Source organism: Chrysemys picta, chromosome 20, assembly GCF_011386835.1.
Source record: "Chrysemys picta bellii isolate R12L10 chromosome 20, ASM1138683v2, whole genome shotgun sequence".
Lineage (NCBI taxonomy): Eukaryota > Metazoa > Chordata > Testudines > Emydidae > Chrysemys > Chrysemys picta.
Window position 1 is genome coordinate 1,788,829 of NC_088810.1, and position 13,168 is coordinate 1,801,996.

The following is a 13,168-nucleotide window of genomic DNA, read 5'->3' on the forward strand; positions in this document are numbered from 1 at the left end:
AAGAAAACAGGAAAATGACTACCAAAGAAGTAGCTAAAAAAATAGAACTGGCCAAACTAAAAGCAGAAGAAAATGAAAGAAAACATCAGAGACTGCTTCAATTAACAAAACTCAAGACACAGCAGAGAAAAAGAGAAGAAAAAGCCAAAGAGGAGGCCCACAAGAGAGAGATGAAGCTGAAAGAAAAAGAAATGGAGCTGAAAAAAAAAGAGATGGAGGAGAGAGAAAAAGAAAGGAAGCATGAACTGGAAGTAGCAAAGGCTAAGCAAGCTTTCACCCCCATCCCTGTTCCTGAGCCATCCACCAGGGTCCCGTCTGTCTTACCAGAGACCCAGACAAAGGTGGTGGAACCGGATCCCCTGCCAACGACTGCAACAGCCGTAGTGAATCCAATCCCAGAGACCCAGCCAAAGCCAGTCCCAGAACCGGAACTGGCAACGCAACCAGCACCAGGACCATTGCCAGCACTGAGTCCAGCGCTTGCAAACCCGTCTACAACTCCAACGCCAGAGGGCACCAGCGAGCCTGACCTGGCGGAAGCAGCAGATAACCCTACCCAAGAGGCTCAGCCAGAGCCTGAGATACCACATAGTGCACCAGTGGACAGCGGATCACAGTCAATGGAAACAGCCCCAGCACCTGCATCACTTCCAGAGGGACCAAGCCCCAGTCCACAATCCAAGGAGGAACTGATGTCTCCAGCATCAAGGAAACAGTTCCAGGCCGAGCAGGAAGCAGATAACAGCCTTCAGAAAGCTTGGGCGGCGGCGCGGAGCACCCCACCGCCTCTCAGCTCTTCTAACCCATCCCGGTTTGTTATAGAACAAGGACTTTTATACAAGGAGACTCTTTCTGGTGGGCACCAGAAAAACTGGCATCCTCAAAGACAGTTGGTAGTTCCCACTAAGTATCGGGTAAAGCTCTTGAGCTTAGCCCACGATCATCCCAGTGGCCATTCTGGGGTGAACAGAACCAAGGACCGGTTGGGGAAGTCCTTCCACTGGGAGGGAATGGGCAAGGACGTTGCTAATTATGTCCGGTCTTGTGAGGTGTGCCAACGAGTGGAAAAGCCCCAAGACCAGGTTAAAGCCCCTCTCCAGCCACTACCCATAATTAAGGTCCCATTTCAGCGCGTAGCTGTGAATATTCTGGGTCCTTTCCCAAAAAAGACACCCAGAGGAAAGCAGTACCTACTGACTTTCATGGATTTTGCTATCCGATGGCCGGAAGCAGTACCCTTAAGCAACACCAGGGCTAAAAGTGTGTGCCAGGCATTAACAGACATTTTTGCCGGGATAGATTGGCCCTCCAACATCCTTGCAGATTCGGGAACTAATTTCCTGGCAGGGACCATGAAAAACCTGTGGGAAGCTCATGGGGTGAATCACTTGGTTGCCACCCCTTACCACCATAAAACCAATGGCCTGGTGGAGAGGTTTAATAAAACTTTGGGGGCCATAATATGTAAATTCATAAATGAACACTCCAATAATTGGGACCTAGTGTTGCAGCAGTTGCTTTTCGCCTACAGGGCTGTACCACATCCCACTTTAGGGTTTTCACCATTTGAACTTGTGTATGGCCGCGAGGTTAAGGGGCCATTACAGTTGGTGAAACAGCAATGGGAGGGGTTTACGCCTTCTCCAGGAACTAACATTCTAAACTTTGTAAGCAACCTACAAAGCACCCTCCGACACTCTTTAGCCTTTGCTAAAGAAAACCTAAAAAATGCTCAGAAAGAGCAAAAGGCCTGGTATGATAAACATTCCAGAGAACGGTCCTTCAAAGTAGGAAACCAAGTCATGGTCTTAAAGGCGCTCCAGGCCCATAAAATGGAAGCGTCGTGGAAAGGACCATTCACGGTCCAGGAGCGCCTAGGAGCTGTTAATTATCTCATAGCCTCCCCCACCTCCAACATAAAGCCCAAGGTATACCATGTTAATTCTCTTAAGCCCTTTTATTCCAAAAAATTAAACGTTTGCCAGTTTACAGCCCAGAAATCAAATAACGCAAAGTGGCCTAAAGGTGTCTATTACGAAGAAAAAAAGGATGGTGGCGTAGAAGAGGTGAACCTCTCCACGACCCTTGGACGTCTGCAGCGACAGCAGATCAAGGAGCTGTGCACAAGCTTTGCACCAATTTTCTCAGCCACTCCAAAACGGACCGAACGGGCATACCACTCCATTGACACAGGTAATGCTCACCCAATTAGAACCCCACCCTACCGGGAGTCACCTCATGACAAAACTGCTATACAAAGGGAGATCCAGGACATACTACTGATGGGTATAATCCGCCCCTCTAATAGTGCATGGGCATCTCCAGTGGTTCTAGTTCCCAAACCAGATGGGAAAATACGCTTTTGCGTGGACTACTGTAAGTTAAATGCTGTAACTCATCCTAACAACTATCCAATGCCACGCACAGATAAGCTATTGGAAAAATTGGGACATGCCCAATTCATCTCTACTTTAGACTTAACCAAGGGGTACTGGCAAGTACCACTAGATAAACCCGCTAAAAAAAGGTCAGCCTTCGTCACCCAGGCAGGGGTGTATAAATTCAATGTACTCCCGTTCGGGTTGCAAAATGCACCCGCCACCTTCCAAAAACTTGTAGATTGTCTCCTAGCGGAATTGGAAGAATCTGCAGTTGCCTACCTCAATGATGTGGCCATTTTTTCTAATTCATGGGCAGAGCACATGGAGCACCTAAAAAAAGTCTTCAAGCGCATCCAGCAGGCAGGACTAACAGTTAAGGCTAAAAAGTGTCAAATAGGCCAAAACAGAGTAACTTACCTGGGGCACCAGGTGGGTCAAAAAACTATAAATCCCCTACTGGCCAAAGTGAATGCTATCCAAAAGTGGCCGGTTCCAAAGTCTAAAAAACAGGTCCAATCCTTCTTAGGCTTGGCTAAATATTATAGGCAATTTGTACCCCACTACAGCCAAATCGCCGCCCCGCTAACAAACCTAACCAAAAAAAACCAGCCAAATGCAGTTCAGTAAACTAATAAGTGTCAAAAGGCCTTTAACCAGCTTAAGGCAACACTCATGTCTAACCCTGTGCTAAGGGCCCCAAACTTTAACAAACCGTTCCTAGTAACCACAAATGCGTCCGAGCGAGGCGTGGAAGCAGTTTTAATGCAGGAAGAACCGAATCAAAAATTCCATCCTGTCGTGTTTCTCAGCAAAAAACTGTCTAAGAGGAAAAGCCACTGGTCAATCAGCAAAAAAGGAATGCTACGCCATTGTGTACGCGCTGAAAAAGCTACGCCCATACGTTTGGGAACGGCGTTTCCAACTACAAACAAACCATGCTGCACTACAGTGGCTTCATACCGCCAAGGAAAATAACAAAAAACTTCTTCGGTGAAGTTTAGCTCTCCAAAATTTTAATTTTAAAATACAACACATTTCTGAAGCTTCTAACCAAGTGGTTGATGCACTCTCCCAGAAAAGTTTCCCAAAGTAAACTGGTTAAGAATTATTCTTGAAATAAAACATATTGTTAGTTTTTATATAATCAGTAGTATGTCTAAAGGTACATGTGTCTTATTAACTCTGTTTTCTCCTAAAACTCCAGGAAGAAATCACAGCCAGTGTGGAACTGAACGTACAACACTATCTGTGATTTGGGGGGCGTGTCATAACTATAAAGGGAAGGGTAACAGCTGTCCTGTGTACAGTACTATAAAATGCCTCCTGGCCAGAGACTCCAAAATCCTTTTCCCTGTAAAGGGTTAAGAAGCTCAGGTAACCTGGCTGGCATCTGACCTAGAGGACCAATAAGGGGACAAGATACTTTCAAATCTTGGGGGGGGGGGGGGGAGAAGGCTTTTGTTTGTGTTCTTTGTTTTGCTTGTGCGTTCGCTCTCGGGACTGAGAGGGACCAGACATCAATCCAGGTTCTCCACATCTTTCTAAACAGGTCTCTCCTATTTCAAACTTCTAAGTAAATAGCCAGGCAAGGCGTGTTAGTTTTCCTTTGTTTTCTCAACTTGTAAATGTACCTTTTACTAGAGTGTTTATCTTTGTTTGCTGTACTTTGAACCTAAAACTAAAGGGGAGTCCTCTGAGCTCTTTAAGTTTAATTACCCTGTAAGGTTATTTCCATACTGATTTTACAAATATAATTTTTACCTTTTTCTTTAATTAAAAACCTTCTTTTTAAAAACCTAATTATTTTTTTCCTTGTTTTAAATCCAAGGGGGTTGGATCTGTATTCACCAGGAGTTGGTGGGAGAAAGAAGGGGGGATGGTTAATTTCAACTTCTTTTAAAATCCCAGGGGGGTTGGAACTGTATTCACCAAAAGTTGGTGGGAGAAAGGAGGGGAATGGTTACTTTCTCCTTGTTTTAAGATCCAAGGGGTTTGGATCTGTATTCACCAGGGAATTGGTGAAGGTCTCTCAAGGCTACCCAGGGAAGGAAATTAGCCTTGGAATGGTGGCAGTGAACCAGAGCTAAGCTGGTAGTTAAGCTTAAAAGTTTTCATGCAGGCCCCTACATTTGTACCCTAAAGTTCAAAGTGGGAATACAGCCTTAACAACCTGTCAGAGACTCAAACGCCGCGAGGAATCAGGGGGAATTCAGGGCACCTGGAACCAGCAGCATTTCCACTCAGCACCTGCCAACCACTGAGGGATGAATTCACCACCTGAACCCCAGAATGGAGTCTTCTTGTCCTTTCTAGTAACCTCCAGTGCCAACCCGCCTCCATGTAGGGTGAGCTCCTGCTACCTCCCCCTCAGTGCCCTTGACAGCTGTTCCACCTCCAAACCACAGCTCAAGTTATTAGTACCTTTGGACACAGACTGGCTAACCTAGTGAGGAGGGCTTTAAACTAGGTTCGACGGGGACAGGTGAGCAAAGCCCACAAGTAAGTGGGGAACATGGAGACCGGGGAGATGGGTCAAAAATGAGAGGGAGTGTGGGCTATATTGTCAGAGGGAAAGGAGGGTCAGGACAAAACTGGGAGGAAAGATCAAATCAGTATCTTAGATGCCTATATACAAATGTGAGAAGTATGGGCAATAAGCAGGAAGAACTGGAAGTGCTAATAAATAAATACAACTATGACATTGTTGGCATCACTGAAACTTGGTGGGATAATACACATGATTGGAATGTTGGTGTGGATGGGTACAGCTTGCTCAGGAAGGATAGACAGGGGAAAAAGGGAGGAGGTGTTGCCTTGTATATTAAAAATGTACACACTTGGACTGAGGTAGAGATGGACATAGGAGACGGAAGTGTTGAGAGTCTCTGGGTTAGGGTAAAAGGGGTAAAAAACAAGGGAGATGTCATGCTAGGAGTCTACTACAGGCCACCTAACCAGGTGGAAGAGGTGGATGAGGCTTTTTTTAAGCAACTAACAAAATCATCCAAAGCCCAAGATTTGGTGGTGATGGGGGACTTCAACTATCCGGCTATATGTTGGGAAAATAACACAGCGGGGCACAGTCTATCCAACAAATTCCGGGACTGCATTGGAGACAACTTTTTATTTCAGAAGGTTGAAAAAGCTACTAGGGGGGAAGCTGTTCTAGACTTGATTTTAACAAATAGGGAGGAACTCGTTGAGAATTTGAAAGTAGAAGGCAGCCTGGGTGAAAGTGAGCATGAAATCATAGAGTTTGCAATTCTAAGGAAGGGTAGAAGGGAGAGCAGCAAAATAGAGACAATGGATTTCAGGAAGGCAGATTTTGGTAAGCTCAGAGAGCTGATAGGTAAGGTCCCATGGGAATCAAGACTGAGGGGAAAAACAACTGAGGAGAGTTGGCAGTTTTTCAAAGGGACACTATTAAGGGCCCAAAAGCAAGCTATTCCGCTGGTTAGGAAAGAGAGAAAATGTGGCAAAAGACCACCTTGGCTTAACCATGAGATCTTGCATGATCTAAAAAATAAAAAGGAGTCATATAAAAAATGGAAACTGGGACAGATTACAAAGGATGAATATAGGCAAACAACACAGGAATGCAGGGGCAAGATTAGAAAGGCAAAGGCACAAAATGAGCTCAAACTAGCTACGGGAATAAAGGGAAACAAGAAGACTTTTTATCAATACATTAGAAGCAAGAGGAAGACCAAAGACAGGGTAGGCCCACTGCTTAGTGAAGAGGGAGAAACAGTAACAGGAAACTTAGAAATGGCGGAGATGCTTAATGACTTCTTTGTTTCGGTCTTCACCGAGAAGTCTGAAGGAATGCCTAACCTAGTGAATGCTAATGGGAAGGGGGTAGGTTTAGCAGATAAAATAAAAAAAGAACAAGTTAAAAATCACTTAGAAAAGTTAGATGCCTGCAAGTCACCCGGGCCTGATGAAATGCATCCTAGAATACTCAAGGAGCTAATAGAGGAGGTATCTGAGCCTCTAGCTATTATCTTTGGAAAATCATGGGAGACGGGAGAGATTCCAGAAGACTGGAAAAGGGCAAATATAGTGCCCATCTATAAAAAGGGAAATAAAAACAACCCAGGAAACTACAGACCAGTGAGTTTAACTTCTGTGCCAGGGAAGATAATGGAGCAAGTAATTAAGGAAATCATCTGCAAACACTTGGAAGGTGGTAAGGTGATAGGGAACAGCCAGCATGGATTTGTGAAGAACAAATCATGTCAAACCAATCTGATAGCTTTCTTTGATAGGATAACGAGCCTTGTGGATAAGGGTGAGGCTGTGGATGTGGTATACCTAGACTTTAGTAAGGCATTTGATATGGTCTCGCATGATATTCTTATTGATAAACTAGGCAAATACAATTTAGATGGGGCTACTATAAGGTGGGTGCATAACTGGCTGGATAACCGTACTCAGAGAGTTGTTATTAATAGTTTCCAATCCTGCTGGAAAGGCATAACGAGTGGGGTATCGAAGGGGTCTGTTTTGGGACCGGCGCTGTTCAATATCTTCATCAACGACTTAGATATTGGCATAGAAAGTACGCTTATTAAGTTTGCGGATGATACCAAACTGGGAGGGATTGCAACTGCTTTGGAGGACAGGGTCATAATTCAAAATGATCTGGACAAATTGGAGAAATGGTCTGAGTTAAACAGGATGAAGTTTAACAAAGACAAATGCAAAGTGCTCCACTTAGGAAGGAACAATCAGTTTCACACATACAGAATGGGAAGAGACTGTCTAGGAAGGAGTACGGCAGAAAGGGATCTAGGGGTTATAGTGGACCACAAGCTAAATATGAGTCAACAGTGTGATGCTGTTGCAAAAAAAGCAAACCTGATTCTGGGATGCATTAACAGGTGTGTTGTGAGCAAGACACGAGAAGTCATTCTTCCGCTCTACTCTGCTCTGGTTAGGCCTCAGCTGGAGTATTGTGTCCAGTTCTGGGCACCGCATTTTAAAAAAGATGTGGAGAAATTGGAAAGGGTCCAGAGAAGAGCAACAAGAATGATTAAAGGTCTTGAGAACATGACCTATGAAGGAAGGCTGAAAGAATTGGCTTTGTTTAGTTTGGAAAAGAGAAGACTGAGAGGAGACATGATAGCAGTTTTCAGGTATTTAAAAGGGTGTCATAAAGAGGAGGGAGAAAACTTGTTCACCTTAGCCTCTAAGGATAGAACCAGAAGCAATGGGTTTAAACTGCAGCAAGGGAGGTCTAGGTTGGACATTAGGAAAAAGTTCCTAACTGTCAGGGTGGTTAAACACTGGAATAAATTGCCTAGGGAGGTTGTGGAATCTCCATCTCTTGAGATATTTAAGAGTAGGTTAGATAAATGTCTATCAGGGATGGTCTAGATGGTATTTGGTCCTGCCATGCGGGCAGGGGACTGGACTCGATGACCTCTCGAAGTCCCTTCCAGTCCTAGAATCTATGAATGTATGAAAAAAACACTGTTCTCCACCCCCACCCAGGTTGGGCATGGAGGCGGCTCTAGCGGGGGGGCAGGAGGGATTCTGCCAGAAGTGAAGTGGATTGAGGCGAGGTTGAGATCTTGCCCCAAGTCATCCCAGACACTAATGCTAAGCCACAGGATGGCAGCATCTTGTGTCAGTGGAGTCCAAGCACTATTTCAACCCCACAGTTTTAGAGGAACTTCCCACAAGGAGAGGTGAAGAGAACCCCCAGCAACACACACACACACACACACCACTCCCGGTGGTGGGAGGGGAACAAGAGAAAGGACAAAAGAAATAAGAGATGAAGAGAAAGGAAGGAGGGATGGAGGAAAAGGTAAAATGAAAAGGACAAACCCTAATATCCCTAGTGATTCTACGCGATAAAATCCCAGGGACGGAATAAAATTCTGCCACCTTGAACTAGTGTTTTCCATGCCTAGAATTCAGCTGGCACCAGATGAATCAGACTGTGGAGGTTCCAAAACCTCTTGGAGGCTCTTACCTTCTCAACAGGGACGTCTGTTTTCTAGTGAAATCAGTAAAAGGAAAGGAGAAAACTCGAAAGAGGCTCCTGCTTGCACTCACCTACGTGAACCCTAATATTCTCTCAGTCCTCAAAGAGAGACCTCGAGAAGGAGACTTGCTCAAGCAAAGCCACAGGGGTCTCTCAGTTTTCCCTGGTCCTGCGCCCCTGTCCTGCCTAGCTGATATCAGCATCTCTCTCTGAGGTCACCACCTCCCTAACACCTTTGACCAATAGGCTGAGGTCCTGCAAAAGGCCTTTGTGATGTCACTGCCACACCCACCCATCCCCGGAAGAGCTAATGTCCTGCTGCTGGCCTGACACTTTGAAGGTTTGAGCTACTCTCTGTGGATCACCCCACTCAATGCGTCTTCATTCTAGGAAACAAGCCGGCTAGACAGTAAAACATCAGAGGCTCCTCCCAATGCTACATTCAGTGTTTCCAAAATTAGTAGACTTTATGGCCACAAGAGTCCTTTGGAGCATCTAATCTAATCCCCTGCATATCACAGGCTTCCTGTATAGTACAATAGTTACTTTTTAGAATATAATCATAGATTATCAGGGTTGGAAGGGACCTCAAGAGGTCATCTAGTCCAACCCCCTGCTCAAAGCAGGACCAATTGCTAACTAAATCATCCCAGCCAGGGCTTTGTCAAGCCGGGCCTTAAAAACCTCCAAGGAAGGAGACTACACCACATCCCTAGGTAACGCATTCCAGTCTTTCACCACCCTCCTAGTGAAATAGTTTTTCTTAATATCCAACCTGGACCTCCCTCACTGCAACTTGAGACCATTGCTCCTTGTACTGTCATCTGCCACCACTGAGAACAGCCGAGCTCCATCCTCTTTGGAACCCCCCTTCAGGTAGTTGAAGGTTGCTATCAAATCCCCTTTCATTCTTCTCTTCTGGAGACTAAACAATCCCAGTTCCCTCAGCCTCTCCTCATAAGTCATGTGCTCCAGACCCCTAATCATTTTTGTTGCCCTCCGTTGGACTCTTTCCGAGACTAAAACGCCCTGAGGAATCAGGGGGAATTAATGCCACCTGGAACCAGCAGTATTTCCACCTAGCACCTGCCCACCACTCAGGGATGAATTCACCTCCTGAACCCCAGAATGGAGTCTTCTTCTCCTTTCTAGTAACCTCCAGTGCAAACCCCCCTCCTTGAGGGATGAGCTCCTGCTACCTCCCCCTCAGTGCCCTTGACAGCTGTTCCATCTCCAAACCACAGCTCAAGGTATAAGAACCCACTTCTCCACCCCCACCGAGGTTGGGCAGAGAGGCGGATCTAGGAGGGGGAGCAGGAGGGATTCTGCCAGCAGTAAAGTGCGTTGCGGGGAGGGTGAGATCTTGCCCCAAAGTCATCCCAGACACTAATGCTAAGCCACACGATGTCAGCATCTAGTGTCAGTGGAGTCAAAGCACTATTTCAACCCCACAGTTCTGGATCAACTTACCACAAGGGGAGGTGAAGAGCACCCCCAGTGATTCCACAGGACAAAATCCCAGGTGGGCTATAAAATTCTGCCACCTTGAACTAGTGTTTTCCATGCCTAGAATTCAGCTGGCACCAGATGGATCAGACTGAGCAGGTTACAAACCTCTCCGACGCTCTTACCTTCTCAACAGGGACGTCTGTTTTCTAGAAAAATCAATAAAAGGAAAGGAGAAAACTCGAAAGAGGTTCCTCCTCGCACTCACATAGGTTAACCCTAATACTCTCTCAGTCCTCAAAGAGAGACGTCCAGAAGGAGACTTGCTGAAGCAAAGCCACAGGGGTCTCCGACGTTTTCTTGGCCCTAAGCCCCTGTCCTGACTGGTTGATGTCAGCATCTCTCTCTGAGGTAACCACCTCCCTAACACCTTTGACCAATAGGCTGAGGTCCCCAGTGATTCTAGGGGAGAAAATCCCAGGTGGACTATAAAATTCTGCCACCTTGAACTAGTGTTTTCCATGCCTAGAATTCAGCTGGCACCAGGTGGATCAGACTGAACAGGATACCAACCTCTCCGAGGCACTTACTTTCCTCAAAGAGAGACCTCAAGGAGGAGACTTGCTGAAGCAAAGCAACAGGGGTCTCTGAGGTTTCCCTGGCCCTCATGTCAGCATCTCTCTCTGATGTCAGCATCTCTCTCTGAGGTCACCACCTCCCTATCACATTTGACCAATAAGCTGAGGTCCTGCAAAAGGCCTTTGTGATGTCACTGCCACACCCACCCATCCTCTGAAGTGCTAATGTCCTGCTGCTGGCCTGACACTTTGAAGGTTTGAGCTACTCTCTGTGGATCACCCCACTCAATGCGCCCTCATTCTAGGAAGCAAGCCGGCTAGACAGTAAAACATCAGAGGCTACTCCCAATGCTACACTCAGAGTTTCCAAAATTAGTAGACTTTATGGTCAGAAGAGACCTTTAGAGTATCTAGTCTAACCCCCTGCATATCATAGGCTTCCTCTATAGTACAATAGTTACTTTTTGGGAACACACATTCCAGAAAGGCATCTAGTTTCATTCAATGACATCAAGAGATGGAGAATCCACCACTTTCCCTTTTAGTGAATGCCAGGGGGCTCCATTTCCCCTTCCAGTAGCTCCCCATTTACAATCAGCCAGAGCAGTACCTGCAGCAGGGAGCGGGAGTTCCTGAAGGCCTCAGAGGCGCAGCCCCTGCAGTGTCTCAGGCACCTGGCGCAAGTGCCAGATGATGCGGAGCTGGTGCATCACTCTGGCCATGACGTCCTCCTGCTGCAAGGGAACGAAAACCTGTCAGAGACTCAAACACTCCGAGGAATCAGGAGGAATTAAGGGCAAATGGAACCAGCAGTATTTCCACCCAGCACCTGCCCACCACTGAGGGATGAATTCACCTCCTCAACCCCAGAATGGAGTCTTCTCCTTTCTAGTAACCTCCAGTGCCAACCCCCCTCCTTGTAGGGTGAGCTCCTGCTACCTCCCCCTGTACCTCGGTGTCCTTGACAGCTGATCCAGGAGGGATTCTGGCAGCAGTGAAGTGGGTTGCGGGGAGGTTGAGATCTTGCCCCAAGTCATCCCAGACACTAATGCTAAGCCACACGATGGCAGCATCTAGTGTCAGTGGTGTCCAAGCACTATTTCAACCCCACAGTTTTCGATGAACTTCCCACAAAGGGCAACAGAGGGTCCTGTGGCACCTTTGAGACTAACAGAAGTACTGGGAGCATAAGCTTTCGTGGGTCAGAACCTCACTTCTTCAGATGCAAGTAATGGAAATCTCCAGAGGCAGGTATATATCAGTGTGGAGATAACGAGGTTACTTCAATCAGGGAGGGTGAGGTGCTCTGCTAGCAGTTGAGGTGTGAACACCAAGGGAGGAGAAACTGTTTCTGTAGTTGGATAGCCATTCACAGTCTTTGTTTAATCCTGATCTGATGGTGTCAAATTTGCAGATTAACTGAAGCTCAGCAGTTTCTCTTTGGAGTCTGGTCCTGAAGTTTTTTTGCTGTAAGATGGCTACCTTAACATCTGCTATTGTGTGGCCAGGGAGGTTGAAGTGTTCTCCTACAGGTTTTTGTATATTGCCATTCCTGATATCTGACTTGTGTCCATTTATCCTCTTGCGTAGTGACTGTCCAGTTTGGCCAATGTACATAGCAGAGGGGCATTGCATATCATAGGCTTCATCTATAGTACTGTCATAACTATAAAGGGAAGGGTAATAGCTGTCCTGTGTACAGTACTATAAAATCCCTCCTGGCCAGAGACTCCAAAATCCTTTTCCCTGTAAAGGGTTAAGAAGCTCAGGTAACCTGGCTGGCATCTGACCTAGAGGACCAATAAGGGGACAAGATACTTTCAAATCTTGGGGGGGGGGGAACGCTTTTGTTTGTGTTCTTTGTTTTGGTTGTGCGTTCGCTCTCGGGACTGAGAGGGACCAGACATCAATCCAGGTTCTCCACATCTTTCTAAACAAGTCTCTCCTATTTCAAACTTGTAAGTAAATAGCCAGGCAAGGCGTGTTAGTTTTCCTTTGTTTTCTCAACTTGTAAATGTACCTTTTACTAGAGTGTTTATCTTTGTTTGCTGTACTTTGAACCTAAAACTAAAGGGGAGTCCTCTGAGCTCTTTAAGTTTAATTACCCTGTAAGGTTATTTCCATACTGATTTTACAAAAATAATTTTCATCTTTTTCTTTAATTAAAAACCTTCTTTTTAAAAATCTAATTATTTTTTTCCTTGTTTTAAATCCAAGGGGGTTGGATCTGTATTCACCAGGAGTTGGTGGGAGAAAGAAGGGGGGATGGTTAATTTCTCCTTCTTTTAAAATCCCAGGGGGCTTGGAACTGTATTCACCAGGGAATTGGTGAAGGTCTCTCAAGGCTACCCAGGGAAGGAAATTAGCCTTGGAATGGTGGCAGCGAACCAGAGCTAAGCTGGTAGCTAAGCTTAAAAGTTTTCATGCAGGACCCTACATTTGTACCCTAAAGTTCAAAGTGGGAATACAGCCTTAACAACCTGTCAGAGACTCAAACGCCCCGAGGAATCAGGGGGAATTCAGGGCACCTGGAACCAGCAGCATTTCCACTCAGCACCTGCCCACCACTGAGGGATGAATTCACCACCTGAACCCCAGAATGGAGTCTTCTTGTCCTTTCTACTAACCTCCAGTGCCAACCCGCCTCCATGTAGGGTGAGCTCCTGCTACCTCCCCCTCAGTGCCCTTGACAGCTGTTCCACCTCCAAACCACGGCTCAAGTTATCAGAACCCTCTTCTATACCCCCACCCAGGTTGGGCAGGGAGGC